General features: G+C 40.3%; 1 pseudogene; it reads right to left on the reverse strand.

Annotated features, from left to right (window-relative positions):
* Positions 1–19,232, reverse strand: part of LOC128520445 (uncharacterized) — a 126,653-nt pseudogene that overhangs the window by 42,280 nt on the left and 65,141 nt on the right.

Here is a 19,232-nt window from a genome sequence, read left to right on the forward strand (position 1 = left end):
CCCTAATGGAACGGCCCACCCAAGGTAATGAACACTCACTTTACAACACTGACATAGTGGAGCCTCAGGGTAGGATGCCACCTCAGGCAGATCTTACAGAAATGTTTGCAAAGAGTCAGAGGCAACATTCCCTACCTCCGCGCAACGTTCCTCCATTCTATGGTGACCCTCTTAAGTTCACGTCCTTCGTAAGAGCTTTTAAACATGCCATCGAAACCAACACTGATAGCAATCATGATAGGCTGTTCTTTCTCGAGCAGTATACTGAAGGACAGCCTAAGGACCTAGTGAGAAGCTGCCTGCTCATGCCAGAACATCGTGGCTACGCAGAGGCTATGAAACTGTTACATGACAATTTCGGAAATAGACAAATAATCGCTACAACGCTGATGCAAAAGGCACTCAACTGGCCGGAAATAAAGTCAGAGGACGGAAAGTCGCTAAAAACTTTCTCCCTGTTCTTAGTAAAATGTTACAATACCATGTCAAGCATCGATTACATGGATGAGCTAGACAATGCTACCAACTTGAGAGGTGTTGCCTCAAAACTGCCCTACAAATTGCGTGAAAAATGGAGAAGCCACGTATACAAGTACGAGGAGCGCAATCAGAAAAGAGCTAAGTTCGTGCAGCTGATGAAATTCATAGAACGAGAAGCAAAGGTAATGTCCAACCCACTTTTTGGAGACCTGAACGTTTCGACTAGTGGTAAAAAACACAGCAGCAAATCCTCTCCAGGATTCAAGCAAAGAATTGAAGAAAAGAGGGGCAGCAGCTTTGCGACCGGCGTAAAACAGGTTGGTAAAAATCATAGAGACTCAATCACAGTAAAGAGTAGTGGTGCATTAGTTATTAGTGCCTTCACTAAACCTTGTGCATCCTGTGAGCAAGATCACACCCTAGACGAATGCCACAAGTTTAACAATGAGACATATAAGGTCAAATTGGACTTTCTAAAAAAGAATGGATTCTGCTTTGGCTGTTTAGTAAAAGGACATTTAAGCAAAGACTGCACGAAGAAAATTACCTGTCAGTTGTGCTCAAAGAAACATCCTCGCATGCTACACATTGCAGCAAAAGACACAGCTCAAGCGATCGCAAAGGCTGACGAAACCGAACCAGTTCAAACATTGCCTGTTGCAGCGAGTCACGAAACGAGTGCGTGTATCGGGGCTGGAGATGACTGTATTCTCTCCATAGTACCTGTTAAAATAAAGTCCAAGAAAGGCAACAAGACAGTAAAAGTATACGCCTTTATGGACCCAGGTAGCTCTGCTACCTTTTGTACAGAGTCATTAGCAAGGCGATTAAACGTACAAGGTAAAAAAATTGACATCATGTTAAGCACCATGAACGCGAAGAAACAAGTAGAAAGTTACGTGCTTACTGACCTAGAGGTTAGCAGTCTGGAAGAAAACACCTTTGTTGAACTCCCCAAAGTGTTCACACAAAAGAGTATCCCAGTCTCAGTGGAAAATATTCCACAACAGCATGACATTGATAAGTGGCCATACCTCAGCGAAGTAAAACTGCCTTATATTAATGCTGGAGTTGAAATTCTCATAGGTAACAAAGAGCACAGGCTCCTAGAACCATGGCGAGTAATTAACAGCAGGCACAATGGGCCATATGCAGTAAAGACTGCTCTTGGATGGACCATAAATGGACCTCTTCGAGAGTCGGTCGAGGAAGGCACATGTGACAATGAGCAAGTGAGCGTTGCAGTCAACAGAGTCTCCATCGAAAGTGTGGAACAAATGCTGATACAACAGTACAACCATGATTTTCCTGAACGGAACTGTGATGACAAAGCTGAGTTGTCACAAGAGGACTATCAGTTTTTAGACTCTGTAACTAACTCCCTGCAATTTACCTATAATCACTTCTACATCGGTCTCCCATTTAAGAAAGCAGCTACTCAAATGCCCAATAACCGAAGCGCAGCCATGCAGCGCGCACTGAACCTCAAACGGAAGTTTAGGCATAACCGCTCCTTTCACAAAGAGTATTTAAACTTCATGAATGACATGTTTGAGAAGGGTCATGCAGTCAAGGTCCCCACACCCCACCTAAGTCGACAAGACGGGCAGGTGTGGTACATACCTCACCATGGTGTGTACCATCCTCAAAAGAAAAAGCTAAGGGTAGTCTTTGACTGTGCTGCCAGCTATCAGGGAATATCATTAAATAGCGAGCTTCTGCAGGGACCCGACCTGACAAACTCACTCATTGGAGTGCTCGCACGCTTTAGACAAGAAGAAGTTGCCATGATGGCAGATGTGGAAGCCATGAACTATCAGGTCAGAGTTCCGGAAAAGGACACAGACTTATTGCGTTTTCTGTGGTGGCCGAACGGAGACGTGAGTCAGGACTTGGTTGAGTATAAAATGGTTGTTCATTTGTTTGGTGCAAAATCATCTCCAAGTGTAGCTAACTTCGCCCTTAGGAAAACAGCAGAAGAAAACCGCAGCAATGCATCTGCCGAGGCAGTCAACACAGTACTTAAAAACTTTTATGTAGACGACTGCTTGAAGTCTGTCTCTAGTCATAGTCAAGCAGTTGCGCTATATAGTAATCTCACCAAACTGTGCGCAAGTGGAGGGTTTCACCTCACCAAGTGGGCAAGTAATAGTCGTACATTGCTAGCTTCCATCCCTGAGGGTGAGAGAATTGAAGACATGAGGGACTTAGATTTGAGTAAAGACGCACTCCCTGTTGAAAGAGCTCTAGGGGTGCTGTGGTGTATTAATTCAGACACGCTCAAGTTCAAGATTAGTTTAAAAGAGCGGCCTGCGACTAGAAGAGGAATCTTGTCAGTCACTAGGTCAATTTATGACCCCTTAGGCTTCCTTGCACCAGTCATACTGCCAGCTAAGATCTTAATGCAGCAGTTATGTAAAGAGAGACTCGCTTGGGACGATGACATTCCCGAACAATTTATAAAAAGATGGAGGGCCTGGCTACACGAGTTGCATCAATTGTCTGAGTTTAGTGTAGCAAGATGCGTAAAACCAGTTGACTTTGGAGTCACAAATACAGCACAACTTCACCACTTCTCAGATGCAAGTGAAATGGGATATGGAGTTGTCTCATATATTAGGTTAGTAAATGCTGATGGACTTACACACTGTGCATTCATGATGGGGAATTCCCGCGTAGCGCCCTTGAAACAAACTACTATCCCCCGAATGGAATTGACAGCGGCAGTGGTCGCCGTAAACAACGACAAAATGTTGAAAGGTCAACTGGAAATAGAACTGCTGGACTCTGTGTTTTGGACCGACAGCACAACTGTCTTGAGATACATTGTTAATGAAAAACTTCGCTTTAAAACCTTTGTTGCTAACAGAATCTCCATCATACGAGAGTCAACCAAGCCACAGCAGTGGAGGTACGTCAACACTTCAAAAAACCCAGCTGACGCTGCTTCCAGAGGAGTTTCCTGTGAAAAATTCATGAAAAACAACAATTGGATCCATGGTCCCCCCTTTCTTAAAACACCAGAGAGTAAATGGCCTGAGAACATTCACAATCTGTCGACGAAAGAGGATGACATTGAGATTAAACACTCAGCCTCAGTGAATCTCGTAAAAACTACAGAGAGCACAGATGCCGTGAGTAAACTGATTAACTATCACTCTGACTGGTATAAGCTAAAAAGATCCGTTGCCTGGATTCTTTGCGTTAAAGACATGCTTAAACAGAAAACAAAAGGGATTAAGGGACAGGCAAACAACTCAATAACAGAAAACCATAAGTCTCTAACAATTAAGGACTTAACAATGGCAGAAAACGAAGTCATTAAGTTTGTTCAAAACCAAAAATTCAAAGACGAAATTTCCATGTTACAAAAGGGTAATGCATCCGTAAAAAGAAACAGTTGTCTTTTCAAACTAGATCCAGTACTGCAGGACGGAGTGCTAAGAGTTGGAGGACGTCTTGGTAGGTCTGCAATGCCTGAGCATGCAAAACACCCTGTCATTATACCCAAAGACTCACACATTGCAACCCTAATCTTAAGAAACACTCACGAACAGGTTGGACATTGTGGAAGGAATTATATGCTTTCAAAATTGCGGCAGAAATACTGGATTCCGACAGCAAATTCCCTTGTGAGAAAGTTTCTGTCCAGTTGTGTGACATGCAGAAAGATCAGAGCGAAGAATAGTGAACAAAAAATGTCAGAACTGCCACGCGATAGAATAACACCAGATCACCCACCGTTCACTAACGTAGGGGTAGACTATTTTGGACCCTTCGAGGTCAAACGGGGTAGAAGTAATGCTAAAAGATATGGCGTATTGTTTACTTGTCTGACAACAAGAGCCGTGCACATTGAAGTCGCGCAGTCATTAGATACAGACTCCTGCTTAAATGCTATTCGACGCTTCATGTGCAGAAGAGGCCAGGTGTCAGTTATGAGAAGTGATAATGGAACAAACTTCATAGGCGCTGAGACTGAACTGCGTAAAGCTATCCAACAGTGGAATCAGTCAAAAATTGAAGGCGTCCTCATGCAAAAGGGGATACAATGGATATTTAATCCTCCTGCTGGGTCTCACTTCGGTGGAATATGGGAAAGGCAGATAAGGTCAGTTAAAAAAATCTTGAGGTCTGTACTAAAAGAACAAACACTAAACGATGAGAGCTTGCACACATTTCTGTGTGAGGTGGAAGCTATAATGAATGACCGTCCCCTTACCACCGCTACAGACGATCCCATAGACCTGGAGCCCCTGACACCTAACCACCTGCTGCTGATGAAAAAACAGTCAAACTTGCCTCCTGGACTTTTCAAAAAAGAGGACATTTACGCACATCGCAAGTGGAAGCAAATTCAGTACCTTGCCGACCTATTCTGGAAGCGATGGGTGCGTGAATACTTGCCCTTGCTTCAGGAGCGCCAAAAATGGTCTCAGGTGAGAAAAAACCTTTCGATTGGAGACGTAGTTCTAATAATTGATGAGTCTTCTCCAAGAAATTCATGGGTCGTCGGACGGATCACGAAAGTGTTCCCTGATAAAAAAGGACTTGTGAGACGTGTACTGGTCAAAACTAAAACCAGTACCCTGGAAAGACCCATCGATAAGCTGTGCCTGATATGTGAAATGGACTGTTAATTACCTTATAAAGTAGTCATGTTCCTTTCATTTGGTACGCAGCGATATGAATACCTTAAGTTAAACCGTTAACAAATGTCTAAAATGTTAAGAAAGTTAATTCTAAAGTGCTAAGAAAGTTAATTCAAATCTTAATCCAATAGTAAATGTTGTGGCCCAATTGTAAAAAAAAAAAGGAAAAAACAACAAAACAAAAAATGTGTGTAATTGTCAGTCTTCCTGCCTGTCAATTAGGGGCTGGAAATGTAAGGGCCATATTTCATTCTTGTGATTTGTTGTTATGTTTATCTTATTTCAGCTTATTAGTTAAGCATTAAGCATTAAGTATCATACATATAATTTGTATTGTGACATCATTTCATGGGTTGTTCTGTGACATCATCCCACAGTTATGCAGTTCCATGTCTATCACGCACGTTAGTTGTAGTTGTTGTTAAGACACGGAAGGATACAGAAAGGTTTGGAGCACACAAGCTTTTGACCGTGATAACGTGAGACAGTAAGCTAAAAGGAATACAGTAAAATAAGTTGTTGTAACTGTAATCTATCGAAGCTACAGAACACAGCAAGCGACTTGTCGTGACTACAGTGGATTTATGCAAGAAACTGTAACAACCGTTGTTTTTGATGTTGAAAATAAACAAGAGACAAAGAAATCAACGAAACGTCTGATGTCGTCAGTGACACTGTGTAACTAAAGACACGCGTCAGAACTTGTGAATAACATGCACCTACATTACTATTAAAGGAAATTATGATGATCTGCCACGGCATGCGCCTGTGATGGGTGTGCCTGTGATGGGTGTGTTAATTATATTAATTAACATTAATATAATTTCAGGCTTGCTCCACATTATAAAAGCAAGGCGCGGAGTTTAGTCCGAGGTCCGGAAAGCAAGGCGCGGAGTTTAGTCCGAGGTCCGGGAAGTACATGATGTGGTGGAGAATAGTAGAGTGGCATGTGAGTGGTGCAATGTGACGCGCCCCAGGGACTTAAAACAAGGACACTGGAATTCCGCCCTTTGATCCCCGCGCTGAGGACAGCGCGAGAAAGAGCTGCGCGATGTGTATAAATCAATGTGTGTGTGTGTGTGTATAATATGAAATTTTATTTGATTCAGGTATATATTAACTCATGCTAGGGTACTTTTACTTCGCTAAATTTATAAATTACACTCAAAGTATCAAATCCAACTATGAAGTCTGATTTGTTACCATTAAACATTTTATATCTACTTATGTTTATTTTTCTATTTATGTTTTGCTGGCGAAATACATTTCAGGCAGAGACGTCTGCTCGGTCTTGTTAATTTGTTTTAAAAAAAAACCAATTCTGCGAATTCCCCCAGCAGCGAAACCGGTTTGATGACTTCACACCTGTTGTAAAGGTGAGATGGGGGATTACATTAACTGTCGCGTTGTATTCAATGAATAGACTAAAACAAAATCATGTTTGCTTCAGCATTGGAAACAATATTGTATTAGGCTAACTTTATTAAAGATTATACACTTTTGTATTCTTTGCCCACACACGTGGGCATCTTTAAATTTGAACAAAAAATAATAGTGGGCTGGTAGGCACGTTATTTTTCATATAACTTAAACGGCTAAATGAAGTTAAATATACACAATAAATTAATAATTGCGTTTGCTTTACATTTGAGCACTCATGTGTAAATAGCTTTTTCATTGCATATATACTACCATATCAAATATTTGTGTCTAATACTGTTTTTTTTTCTTCATATTTTAAAATGTAACCTATGTATCTACAGTATAAGCATATTTAACTACTTCAGGAGTAAATGAGAAATTTGGTCGGTCTAGCTTTTAGATAAAGTTCTTATTTGATACAATATAATTTAATTAATTATCGTATTATAAACATGATTCTTATTCTCTATATTCTTGTCGAGTATAGTCCTTCATGTCTGCATGTTTCACACACATTTATCATCCTTTTGATCAAAACGCTGCATTTTGTTAAACAAACACGCCGATGAATGAATTTTTAAATGAATCTTTTTGCACACACGCACGCGTTACAATAATAATAAGAATAATAACAATAATAAATTCGGAGCACTACTACTTATAATAATAATAATTCTGAATGAAGAAAACGCAGTCAAAGAAGTATCATCATTGAAGGAGAGAAGAAAATTAGGAATAAATACATATCAGTTTGAGCTTAACACATTTATAAACTCTGTCGCTTGCTGTCAATGGGCGCCTAAGAGACATAACACATTTTTCGGCTTCAGTAGACACACAATACTTTAGACTGAAACACGCCTGCCCCCTACAGGTAATGAAGGGCATTTTATATTCATTACTAAAACAGACTTTTGATATTTCTGTTTAGCTCGGGGAAAACAGAAACTGTATCACAAGAAGTGAAGAACACATTCAAAACCTGCCACAGAAGCACTTTCAGCAAGAAAACAAATATGACGTCCCAGCAATACAGCATTGGTCAATGACCATAAAAAAAAAAAAAATAATAATAATAAAACAGCTGCCTATACGGAAGTCCTCCTGTTGTGTGTCGATGCTTCAGATATCAAACTGTGCATTTGGCGTTTTGCAAACGTCAGGTAGAACCGAAGTTATCATTACTTTTAACATGTACATTTGACCGCTATAGGAATATTGGAAAGATGTCACAAAATTGTTGGACTCAACAGATGCTTGTATTATCATTTATTCAACAACCGAAAACAACCATAAAAACACGTGATCATGTGCCTCTGTGCTGATTCTTTGCCTATGTGAGACAATGTGCTGAAAATAACCATGTGTCTCTCTATATTGCACGACTCGATATATAACTCATTAAATCACAGTAATGCAAAAAATGGCTGAAATGTCGGGAGGTTTAAGGGCTAATAACTGCTCATGAATTCCTAATCCCTCTCTAACCTCTGATCAAGGGCACTACTTGGTGTGTTTAACCAGTGGACTGTACGCACTACATAGTGCATTAGCTTTTAATTTAACACTTTTAGGGATTCAGTCTGAAACCCAGAAGTTAACTGAGCAGATATTGTAAAAAAAAAAGTGAAAATATAAATAGAAAGATTGAAGATTTACAGGACTGTCCACCACCTCCATGGTTTATTCTCCTCACCTTTTGTCTACACAGTACCGGCAAGAATATAAAACTCCAACTGGAGCTGTATAAATACTGTATGGTGTTAATTAAACACTGGTAATTTAATGTGTAGTTAATTAACATTTCAAATTCAATATTTAATTAATAGTCAGTGTCGGATGAGAGAGGAGAAAGAGGCGGGGCTTGGTGTAATTTGCAGCGCCTTACACAGAGTGTGTAGCGCGCATGCAGGGCACTCCGGCTGATTCCATAACTCCTCACACACACACACACACACACACACACACACACACACACACAATGTTTATGTCATTAGTGTTGTACAGAATCACTTGAGAGAAAGTCTTTTACTCACCAATAACATTTACCCAGAGTTGAATACTGGATTGTGTGGTGTACTCTGGGTCTCCTCTTCTAGCATAGCACCTGTACTGACCTCCATCAGAGACACTACTTGGGCTGATGGTGTAGGTGTGTGTATCAGTCACAGTCTTACAGTATATTGGCTGTTTTTCTCCCAGTAAAACCTCCATCCAGTAGACTGTGGTGTCAGTGTACAGGTCAGAGTCACTGAGTTTCCTGTCAGGACGTCTCCTTTAAGACTTGATGTGATCACAGGTTTAGGTTTTTCTGTTAGAAATGAAATACAATTATAAATTGAGAAGTAGTCTTTAGTGCACTAATAACGTCTACAGTAAAACAGTAATATTCTCTCTGTGATGATGCAAAACAACTCATGACTGACTTTAAACTGTTGTAGAATTTACATTTAGATGTGATGAAAATAATAAAAGGATATTACTGTAAATATAAAGCTTCACTGTGATTACGGTGAGAGTCAGAAAATATCTGCTGTGTGATAGATATGGGAGTTTAGAGTCTTCAATAACTACCTGGACTCCATATTAACATCAATTAACATCAGCTATTATAGCTGAACTGCCTCCCACCCTACACACTGTATAAATGCAGATCATTTACTGCTTTCTGATTATTCCTATAGTAACCAGTTATTAAAACAATTAGATGCTTTAAGATAAAAAGTAAAAAATAAAAAGTAAACAGAAGGAAACTATAAACTCATTATAAAGAAACTCCGTTACAGTGAAAAAGCTGTAATATATAAAAACCCATAATAAAAACTAACAACATCTGTAATAAAGTTATAACACACTCACACACTCACCTGATACAGAGAGTGTAACAGGAGCACTGATCTGTGAGAGCTGAGAGTCACTTTTCCTCGTCCCTCTGCAGGTGTATTTACCACTGGAGTAATAATAATCGTCTGTAAACTCCTGTGCTGTGCGGTGTGGGGTCTGTGTGTTATCATTCTTATACCAGCTGTATGTCCACTCAGTGTCTCTTCCTGTCTGTATGTCACATCTAAAAGTCACTCTCTCTCCTCTGTACACCTGGGTGTCAGGCGTTATATTCACCACAGGTTTAGGACTCACTGTGAGAAAGAAAAATACCCTTTTAATTAATTAATTAATTCCCAACAGCATCATTTAATAACACATGAAAATAAAATACAGTATATATAAAATAAAATACAGAATATCTACACTTTGACAGTATAATCTCTCTCATTATTTCAGACTTTACAGCATCTTACACTCAGTGGTTTCAGTATAAATATTACATCTTACTCATTAACACTCAGGTTTTTTTTTATTTTTTTTTATGCTGCCCAGGATATTGTACAAATTAATTACATCTGCTTTTGTCATTTTTTTGTTATAAAGCAGTTAATTCTGTCCAAGCAATCTGACTGAATGACAGACTTCCCACGAGTGATGATAATGGACGATAACAGCACTGGAATGTTTACATGTTTGGGATCTACATGTATCACTCCTAGGCGTTCTACAATCGTTAATTACAATATCAGTCACAGCATCAGTGAAAGTAGATCTGTACTTGTAGAACATGTCTCGCTATCATCAAAATCTCACGAGGGAGAACTACTAACCTGTGTCAGCACTTAAACACCACAAAGCCACATACGATAGCTGCATGGCTAAAATGCCGACCACCAGTGTGTCAAGTAAGTCCGATACCTACAACAAGGATCACTGACCGAAATGTTTGAAAGCATAACTCCATATGAACGAATACAAAACATCATGTGGAAATTACTGAGGCAATAACAGATATGTACATCAGTACTGTAAGTTTATGCCTTTGATAAATACACTTGATAAGCAGTACAGCATGTCCTACCACAAGTATTTTAGCTACTTACTGGAGCTACACAAGAAATGCAGACAAAGAGTCATAGCTTATGTTTTGCTGGGAGAATATTAAACAGAGATTTACCAGTGAAACCAGTTTGTTAACCTCGTCTTTCTAATGTCACGAATACTAAATATTTTATATTTTCACATAAATATTCTTATATACATACAAGAATCTTTCCCTGAGAAAATGACTTGTTGCATGAATCCACACGAAGACCTTCAGGTTGTTTAAATAATAAGCATCATCCTTTTTGCTGTTTGTGTCCAGCATTTAGATCGAAATCCTGATAAATGCATGCGCAGATTTATTGATAAAAATTTAGAAATACTCCCCCAAAAATGCATACATACATTTGTCCCGTTGCGGGTGTATCGGGCTGATGGTACGCCGTGGGCTTACAAAGAGCAGGCATAAATGCAGAGGGTTCTTTTCAAAATAAAGAGTTTTTTATTGACAAACAAACTAATTACATGAAAACTAAACAAACAAAACACTGGCTCTGGAAAACATCACACTCGGGTGTTTAGGAAACACACACAGACTCAATAACTCAAACACTCAGAGATTCCATAAAACAAATCACATAGGGATGCGGGAAACCTTTAACACTTTACACTAGCCTAGAGTGGGGACAGAGACTCTCACAGTCAGGCTCTAATACCTGAGACATACACACACTCGCTCTGAGTTGTGACACAGGCTCGATTACACACAGGCTCTAGGCTAGACATATCACCCTCGTAGGGCTGTGACAAAGGCTTAAAACACATCTCATATACACGTAACCATAGCCCTTGCCGGTGGAATGAAACCTCGTCCGCTACTATGAGCGCCACACACACCCACGCTCCTATGAGCGGCACTCACCCACCTCATGCACATCGCGCACATCATACACACCTCATACGCACACACACGTACCTCATACGCACATCACACACACGAACCTCATACGCACATCACACCCACGCACCTCATACACACACACACACCCACGCACCTCATACACACACACACACACACGCACCTCATACGCACATCACACACACGCACCTCATACACACACACACACCCACGCACCTCATACACACACACACACACACACGCACCTCATACACACACACACACACACGCACCTCATACGCACATCACACACACGCACCTCATACGCACACACACCCACGCACCTCATACGCGCACACACACACACACACACACACACACACCTCATACGCACATCACACACACGCACCTCATACGCACACACACCCACGCACCTCATACGCACACACACACACACACACACCTCATACGCACACACACCCACCTCATACGCACATCACACACACGCACCTCATACGCACACACACCCACGCACCTCATACGCACACACACACACACACACACCTCATACGCACATCACACACACGCACCTCATACGCACATCACACACACGCACCTCATACGCACATCACACACACGCACCTCATACACACACATCACACGCACACACCCACCCACCTCATACGCACACCCCCACCCACCTCATACGCACACCCCCACCCACCTCATGCACATCATACACCCACCTCATGCACACCATACACACACCTCATGCATATCATACACACACACACACACACACCTCATGCACATCATACACACACACACACCTCATGCACATCACACACACACACATCGCGCACCTCATACACATCACACACACACACATCGCGCACCTCATACACATCGCGCACCTCATACACACACACACCTCATGCACATCCTACACATCGCGCACCTCATACACACACACACCTCATGCACATCCTACACATCGCGCACCTCATACACACACTTCTCTGCACATCATACCTACCTCTAAGAGCAATACACACACCCACACGGACTCGTAGACAGGGGTGTAGCAAGCTTTTCAAAAGTGTGGGGGTTGAATGTGGTTCATTTGTTAATATAAATGATGAATACAATGACAGAAGGGTACAAAAGGTATTAACATACAAGATATAAAAAGCTTTCAATTTAAATGAGTGATAGTGATACTAGAGTGATACTAAAAACACTCAGAACACACTTGCTAGTTGCCTGGGACAACTACTCTAGAAAACATTAGCAATATATTTTCAACGATTAGATTCTTATAAATGTGCTTAAATGTGTGTATATTCTATTCAAGTGTCCATTGTCCCGCACTAAGTGCTTTAAGCAACTGGAGAGTTGAAGAACCCTTTCCTGTAAGGCAGTCTGCAAGCTTTTCATTTGTGTTGTACCAAAGCACCACTCACTCTTTTGTGCTTGGACAAGCTCTTTGATGCTGCTTATTTCCAGACATATTCTTTTTTAGCAACTAATCCCCTTTCCAACTGTGTTTGACTGATGGCACTTAGTTAGGAACCTAGTATTCCAGTGTAAGTATCTATCCGATGATGAAAACCTAAAAGCAATTTTGTAAGTCTGCCAATTGTCGAAACTTAATGTCTATTTCCATATAACTAAGGTTCTCATGTTCCTCAAGTCCTACCTGAAACATTGCCTGAAGGAGAGGTATTACAGTTGTAGAGAAGCTTTGTGTGCCACCCTAAATAAAGTCATCTACATGACAAGCAAGTACACCAGTCACAGTGGGGTCTTTATCTAACCAATAGAAAACAGCAGGATCTACTTTGGGTATCTTTCCTCCCGCCTTCATTACAATATCCTTTACTCTGTTGTACCAGTATAATGAATCATCAGCCAAACCATATACTCATTTCCTGAGCTTCCACAGTATTTCTTCACAGTTGGCCTCAGGGAGGAGGCCTGACATAGATGTCACGTGACAATTCCATACCCTGAAGAAATGCAGATTTTATATCCATGGAGTTAAGAGTCCATTGTCATTGACCGATCACTGCAACAAGTAGCCGTAACGCTTCTGAAGCACATGTGGGCTTTTTGCAGATCTGACATCTCTAACTCCTCAAAACCTCTAGCCACTAGTCGTGCTTTTGGTACTGGTCCATTAGGTGTCTCTTTGAGGGTACAAACCCATCTGGTGGAAATCTACTTTTGTCCCTTATTCTTTACTAATTCCAGCTCTTTGTCTCTTTTTGATTTGCCATGTCAAATGTTGTATCTTTGGTTACAATTATATCCTCACAAACATCTCATTTGTCACAGTTGGTTCTACCTGAAGGTCTTCTACATTTGACATGTCAACTGACTCCATAGTGATGCAACATCAGTGGGCTCAATGAGCATCAAATTATACCAGTTTTTACATTTCCCTGTAGCTTTACCTGCACGTCCCAAAACTTTAGCTCTCTGTAGTACACCTTTTTCTCTGTCCTTGATCTATATTTTAAATTTGTCCGTTTTTTAAGCTGAAATCACTTTTCTGTTTTGCTGAAAATGTCTCTATAATGTCCAGTGGGTGGTGTTCTGCTTCTCTCTGCACCTCTGCTAGAGGTTACTCCTGTGTTCTCCAATTGTCTCACCTCCTGCTGCGTCTCAATTAGTGCTTCTATTGTCCCTTGTTTATCGTAATTAAACTCCTGTCCTTGTTTACAGACTGTCATTTTCTGCACCTGCATGTGTCACAATTTGATGTTCACCTTCTGTATTTACTTTTCTCAATCTGAGATGATGTACCCTAAAGCATGTTCCTCCATGTCTGACAAACACCACCACACCATCCTAACCAATAACAATTCCTGGTCCTTTCCACTATGGACAATCCACTTGCTTGTAGTACACCTTGTCACCCATTTCATACTTTTCATCTGTGTGATGTAGTTGCTTTCGCAGTGCTCTTCGTATTCTTTATGTAAAAGCCTTTCTTGATGCATGTAATGCAGAAATGTATCTTGTCACCCACTCACCTTTTGTAGTTCCCTCTAAGGCTGGAGGTTTATAAATTAACACAGAGTGTAGGTTAGGATTCTGCCAAAACACTAACTGATGAGGACTGTAGCCATAGACTATTTGCATGGTGTTCTTTGCCATAAGAGCCGAGTCCATCACAGTGTTCCAATCACAACCAGTACTTGTCTTCACCTTCATTATGATTTCACTAAGTGTTTGTTTGTGTTGCTCCAGGAGACCATTGTTCCATGGGCTGTATGCTGCCGTACTCTTTATTTCTATGTTGAAGTTCTCTGCCATATCTCTCACCTCATTATTGTTGAAGGTGAAGGTGAAGTCTCCACCATTGGTACTAAATATACTGAACAAAAATATAAACGCAACACTTTTTTTTTTGCTCCCATTTTTAATGAGATGAACTCAAAGATCTGAAACGTTTTTCTACATAAACAAAATAACCATATCTCTCAAATATTGTTCACAAATCTGTCAAAATCCGTTACGATGAAGAACTGGAGTCAAGTCGAGACCCCAATGAGGACGACGAGCATGCAGATGAGCTTCCCTGAGACTGTTTCTGACAGTTTGTGCAGAAATTCTTTAGTTATGCACTCCGATTGTTTCAGCAGCTGTCTGAGTGGCTGGTCTCAGACGATCATGGAGGTGAACATGCTGAATGTGAAGGTCCTGGGCTGGTGTGGTTACACGTCGTTTGCGGTTGTGAGGCTGGTTGGATGTACTGCCAAATCCTCTGAAACACCTTTGGAGACGGCTTATGGTAGAGAAATGAACATTCAATTCACGAGCAACAGCTCTGGTGGACATTCCTGCTGTCAGCATGCCAATTGCACGCTCCCTCAAAACTTGCGACATCTGTGGCATTGTGCTGTGTGATTCAACTGAACCTTTCAAAGTGGCCTTTTACAGGTGGCCAGTCTAAGGCACACCTGTGCAATAATCATGCTGTCTAATCAGCATCTTGATATGGCACACCTGTGAGGTGGGATGGATTATCTCGGCAAAGGAGAAGTGCTCAATATCACAGATTTTGACAGATTTGTGAACAATATTTGAAAGATATGGTTATTTTTCTGTATGTAGAAAATTTTTCAGATCTTTGAGTTCATCTCATAAAAAATGGGAGCAAAAAAAAAGTGTTGCGTTTATATTTTTGTTCAGTATAGGTTCAGTGGTGGGCCATGTACACTTATCCAGTCATGGCCAAAATGTTTCACTATTTCACAGGACCTTTTGGGGGTCAGAATAGTCCCTGCACTAAACCGTGTGAACTGATCGATAATATGGAGATACTGTACCACACACCTTGTTCGAGTTCATGCAGGTCTACAGTCACAGTTTCACTGTATTGAGCTGCTAGTGGTGGACCAACAACCGGTCTTGCTTTAGTTTTACTGTATCTTTGATATATTTCACATTCGCTTACAATTTTTTGTAAGATGATTTTGCCTTCTGGATCTTTGTTGTCTGAGCTACTAAGGCGCCTTTGTAGTCTCTCAAAAGAAGCATGACTTGTTTATGAAGCTTCATCAGAACTGTGTTTATGAGTTCATGGTTTCTGTAACTGTCAGTATCTTATCCTCATCCTCCTCCTTTTCAGTAATTTACCGAATATCTAATTTAGTTCAATAATAATTCAGTAATTGCTATGGTCTGCTCATTACACTGAATAGCTTTAATATTGCCACAATTGCCCCCAATGGTCACCAGTAATGTCCAGAACGTGTAAACTCAAGTTTAACAGGTTGGCTGCACATTATTGCTGTCATTTTCCATGTTAAGCACTGTTCCTGCTCTCTTCAGAGAGGCTTTGCTCAAAAGTAGTGGAATGTCTGCAGGGACAACCTCAGGCTCTGTGTTACACTTAGTCTGTTCAATTTTTGCAGGTATTTTTAGTCTTTTTGTAGAATTGACCACTTTTCCATCTCCAAATCTAAATGGTCTATGGCTGTGTGTTTCAGTGTAATTCCTTTATTACAGTTATAATTTACTTAGTGATGTAATGATCTATCCGTTACCTGTCCTTTCCTTTGCCCAATGGAACATACATTGACATACAGCACATTTAGATCTGCACCCATACCCGTCCACTGGGTTTGTGCCAGGCAGTGGTTGTTTATTTTAGGGCCATGGTGTGCCTCTGTCACCTCTGTTCTGTCCAATATGCACTTTACTGATTAATTCCCACTGCTTTAGCACACACATTTCCTGCAAAAATCCTTTTTAACACCAACTTTATTGACACAAAAGTCAAATCTGCACATGCCGTCAGCGCTAACTGTTGGTCTTTTATCTCTACACGTGGTATCTAGTAATTTGAAAGCTAATACTGCATCGGGAAGCTGTATTTTGCATGTGTGCATGCGTGAGTAGCGTTGTTCAAAATCGATTATGTAATGCGCCATAAATACACTATCATTTTATTATCTCTCTCAATTTGGTTAAAGTTCGAGTAAGCTTAATAGGGTCGCTCTTCTTCTTCCTTTAGAAACAAACTATCAAGTTTCATTAGTAAGGTCGCCATGCCGCTGTCCTCATTCAAATTCAAATTCAAATTAAAATTTTATTTGTCACATACACAATCATACAGAGTACAATATGCAGTGAAATGATTTTGTGCGACCACAGAGTCGCGACGGCAGCCACCTAACCGGCGCCATCATAGAAGATAAGGAATAAGATACATTAGGATAACGAGGGTAAAAAATCCCCTCCCAGACTGTCCTTCGAAAAGGGCAGTGTGCGATCAGGGGTACAAAAAATACCTCAGCAACGAGCACATAAAAACATGTAAACACAAGACATAAACATTGCAACGATTAGGGTACAGGGGATAGGAAATGTCTGATGTAGGCAAACAGCTCCAGTCCCTGCAGCTAGAGAGCGCTGGTCCCGATTCCGCCTACCCACACTGAAGGGAATAAGCACACGAAGGCATTGGATATGGGGAAGGTATAGTGTCTATCTGTAGCTGTTCTGTGAGTGCGTGCGTGTCAGTTTGTAAGCCTGTAACATCCCGTAATAGTCTGCGCCAGGTGTCCTTGAAGGGGGAAGGAGTAGGATTCCTCCTTTTTTTGTCTACCTATTGAAGTTTCCCCTCACTCTTCCTGACAGCGCTAAATCCACCGCAAGAGCCTGTTTTTTTAAGCTCGGTAACTCCAATCCAAACTCCAACTTCATTCTTGCAGCTCTCATAAGGTTTTCCATCGTCAAAGGTTGGTGGTATTTTGTAATTGCATCAGTATAGATAATGAATTGTGGTGATTCTTTACAGATCAAATGATTTGGTGAATTTAAGGAAATAAGGAGCTTGGTTTGTCATACAATAACATTTTAAGGAAAATCAGAAACTAGTGATAAATGTTGTATACAGTAAGTAATAACACACACACACACACACACACACACACACACACTCACCTGACACAGGAAGTGATAGAGGATCACTCTTTACTGAGAGCTGAGAGTCACTTTTCCTCCCTCTGCAGGTGTATTTACCCCCGTCATCAGATACGACTGTAATCCTCTGTGTTGTGTGTGATGGAGAGACTGGCTTATCGTCCATAAACCACTCATATGTCCACACAGTCTTTTCTCCTCCTTTTATATCACACCTGAGGGTCACATTCTCTCCTCTGTAAACCGGTGGTTTAGGGTCTACATTCACTACAGGTTTAGGACTCGCTGTAAGGAAAAAATAAAAAGTTTATATATTAATTTCCAAAACTATTATTTAAATGAGTAACATTTTAATACTGAATCTATAATTCTTGTATAGACTCAAATTGTAGATAAAGTAAATCTGCTGACGTTTAAATGAATAAACTCTGTCACATACAATCACTACTGATGAAGTAAAATTCACTTCTACACTATTAACTCATGACTGAATTACAGTGTGTCTGTCCTGTTCATCTTTATAAACACTGAGTGTCAGGAGGGAACAGAAACTAAAGCTAGAAGAGTACTCCAGGTTCCCTTCCACAGTGTGTGTGTGTGTGTGTGTGTGTGTAGAATTGTGTGAGAATGTAAATCTCCCACGTCTACATGAGCAGTGTGTCTGAATAAAGCCATGAGGAACATTTATATAATAGTGATGTGTGTCCTGCAGTAACAGGAGGTAGAAAATCTGTGTATTCCTGAGATAATTAACTCTCCTGCTCAGTGAGATGAGGAAGCAGAGCTCATTTAGTTTAAAACTCAAACGCAGGTATTTATGTGGGAAAGTTACATTTACATTACATTTACTGTTACATTTAAAAACATCTTAATTTATATTATATTATTAGAAAATGCCATTACACAATAGAGGATTGAAAAGTTGCTTTTTATAATTGAATAATGTTTATTTTGCAGTTTTAAAGATGACTTTAACAGAATGCTTTAGGGATGAGAATCACCGTCACCACCCGATACGATATTATCACCATATCTAAGTGCCAATTCCATCACAACTGCAATTTTTCTTTTTAATGTTTGAAGATTAAATGAAGCCGATTCCTTATAACATCAGTTTTCTCATTTAAAACCCAAGTGCAGAATGTAAACTATACAAACTAACTTTAAATTCAGAATGAAAATGTATAAAGAGTTCAGAGTGCGCCACCTGTAGGATTAAAAAAAACACAAAGTCCCATCATGTGATTTCACAATAAATAACTTCAATAATAATGTTTAATCTGACAGAAAACACAACATTACTATCTGCCTACGGTTTGTACCTGCATGTGTCACGTTATATGAGAAAGATTTTTCACCAATCACAGCACACACACACACACACACACACACACAGTGTTCATATATTAGGGACAGGAAAATTAAAGCAGTAACACTTTTAATACATGAGAATTGTTTAATATGTTAAAATA

Source organism: Clarias gariepinus, chromosome 1 (assembly GCF_024256425.1).
Source record: "Clarias gariepinus isolate MV-2021 ecotype Netherlands chromosome 1, CGAR_prim_01v2, whole genome shotgun sequence".
Lineage (NCBI taxonomy): Eukaryota > Metazoa > Chordata > Actinopteri > Siluriformes > Clariidae > Clarias > Clarias gariepinus.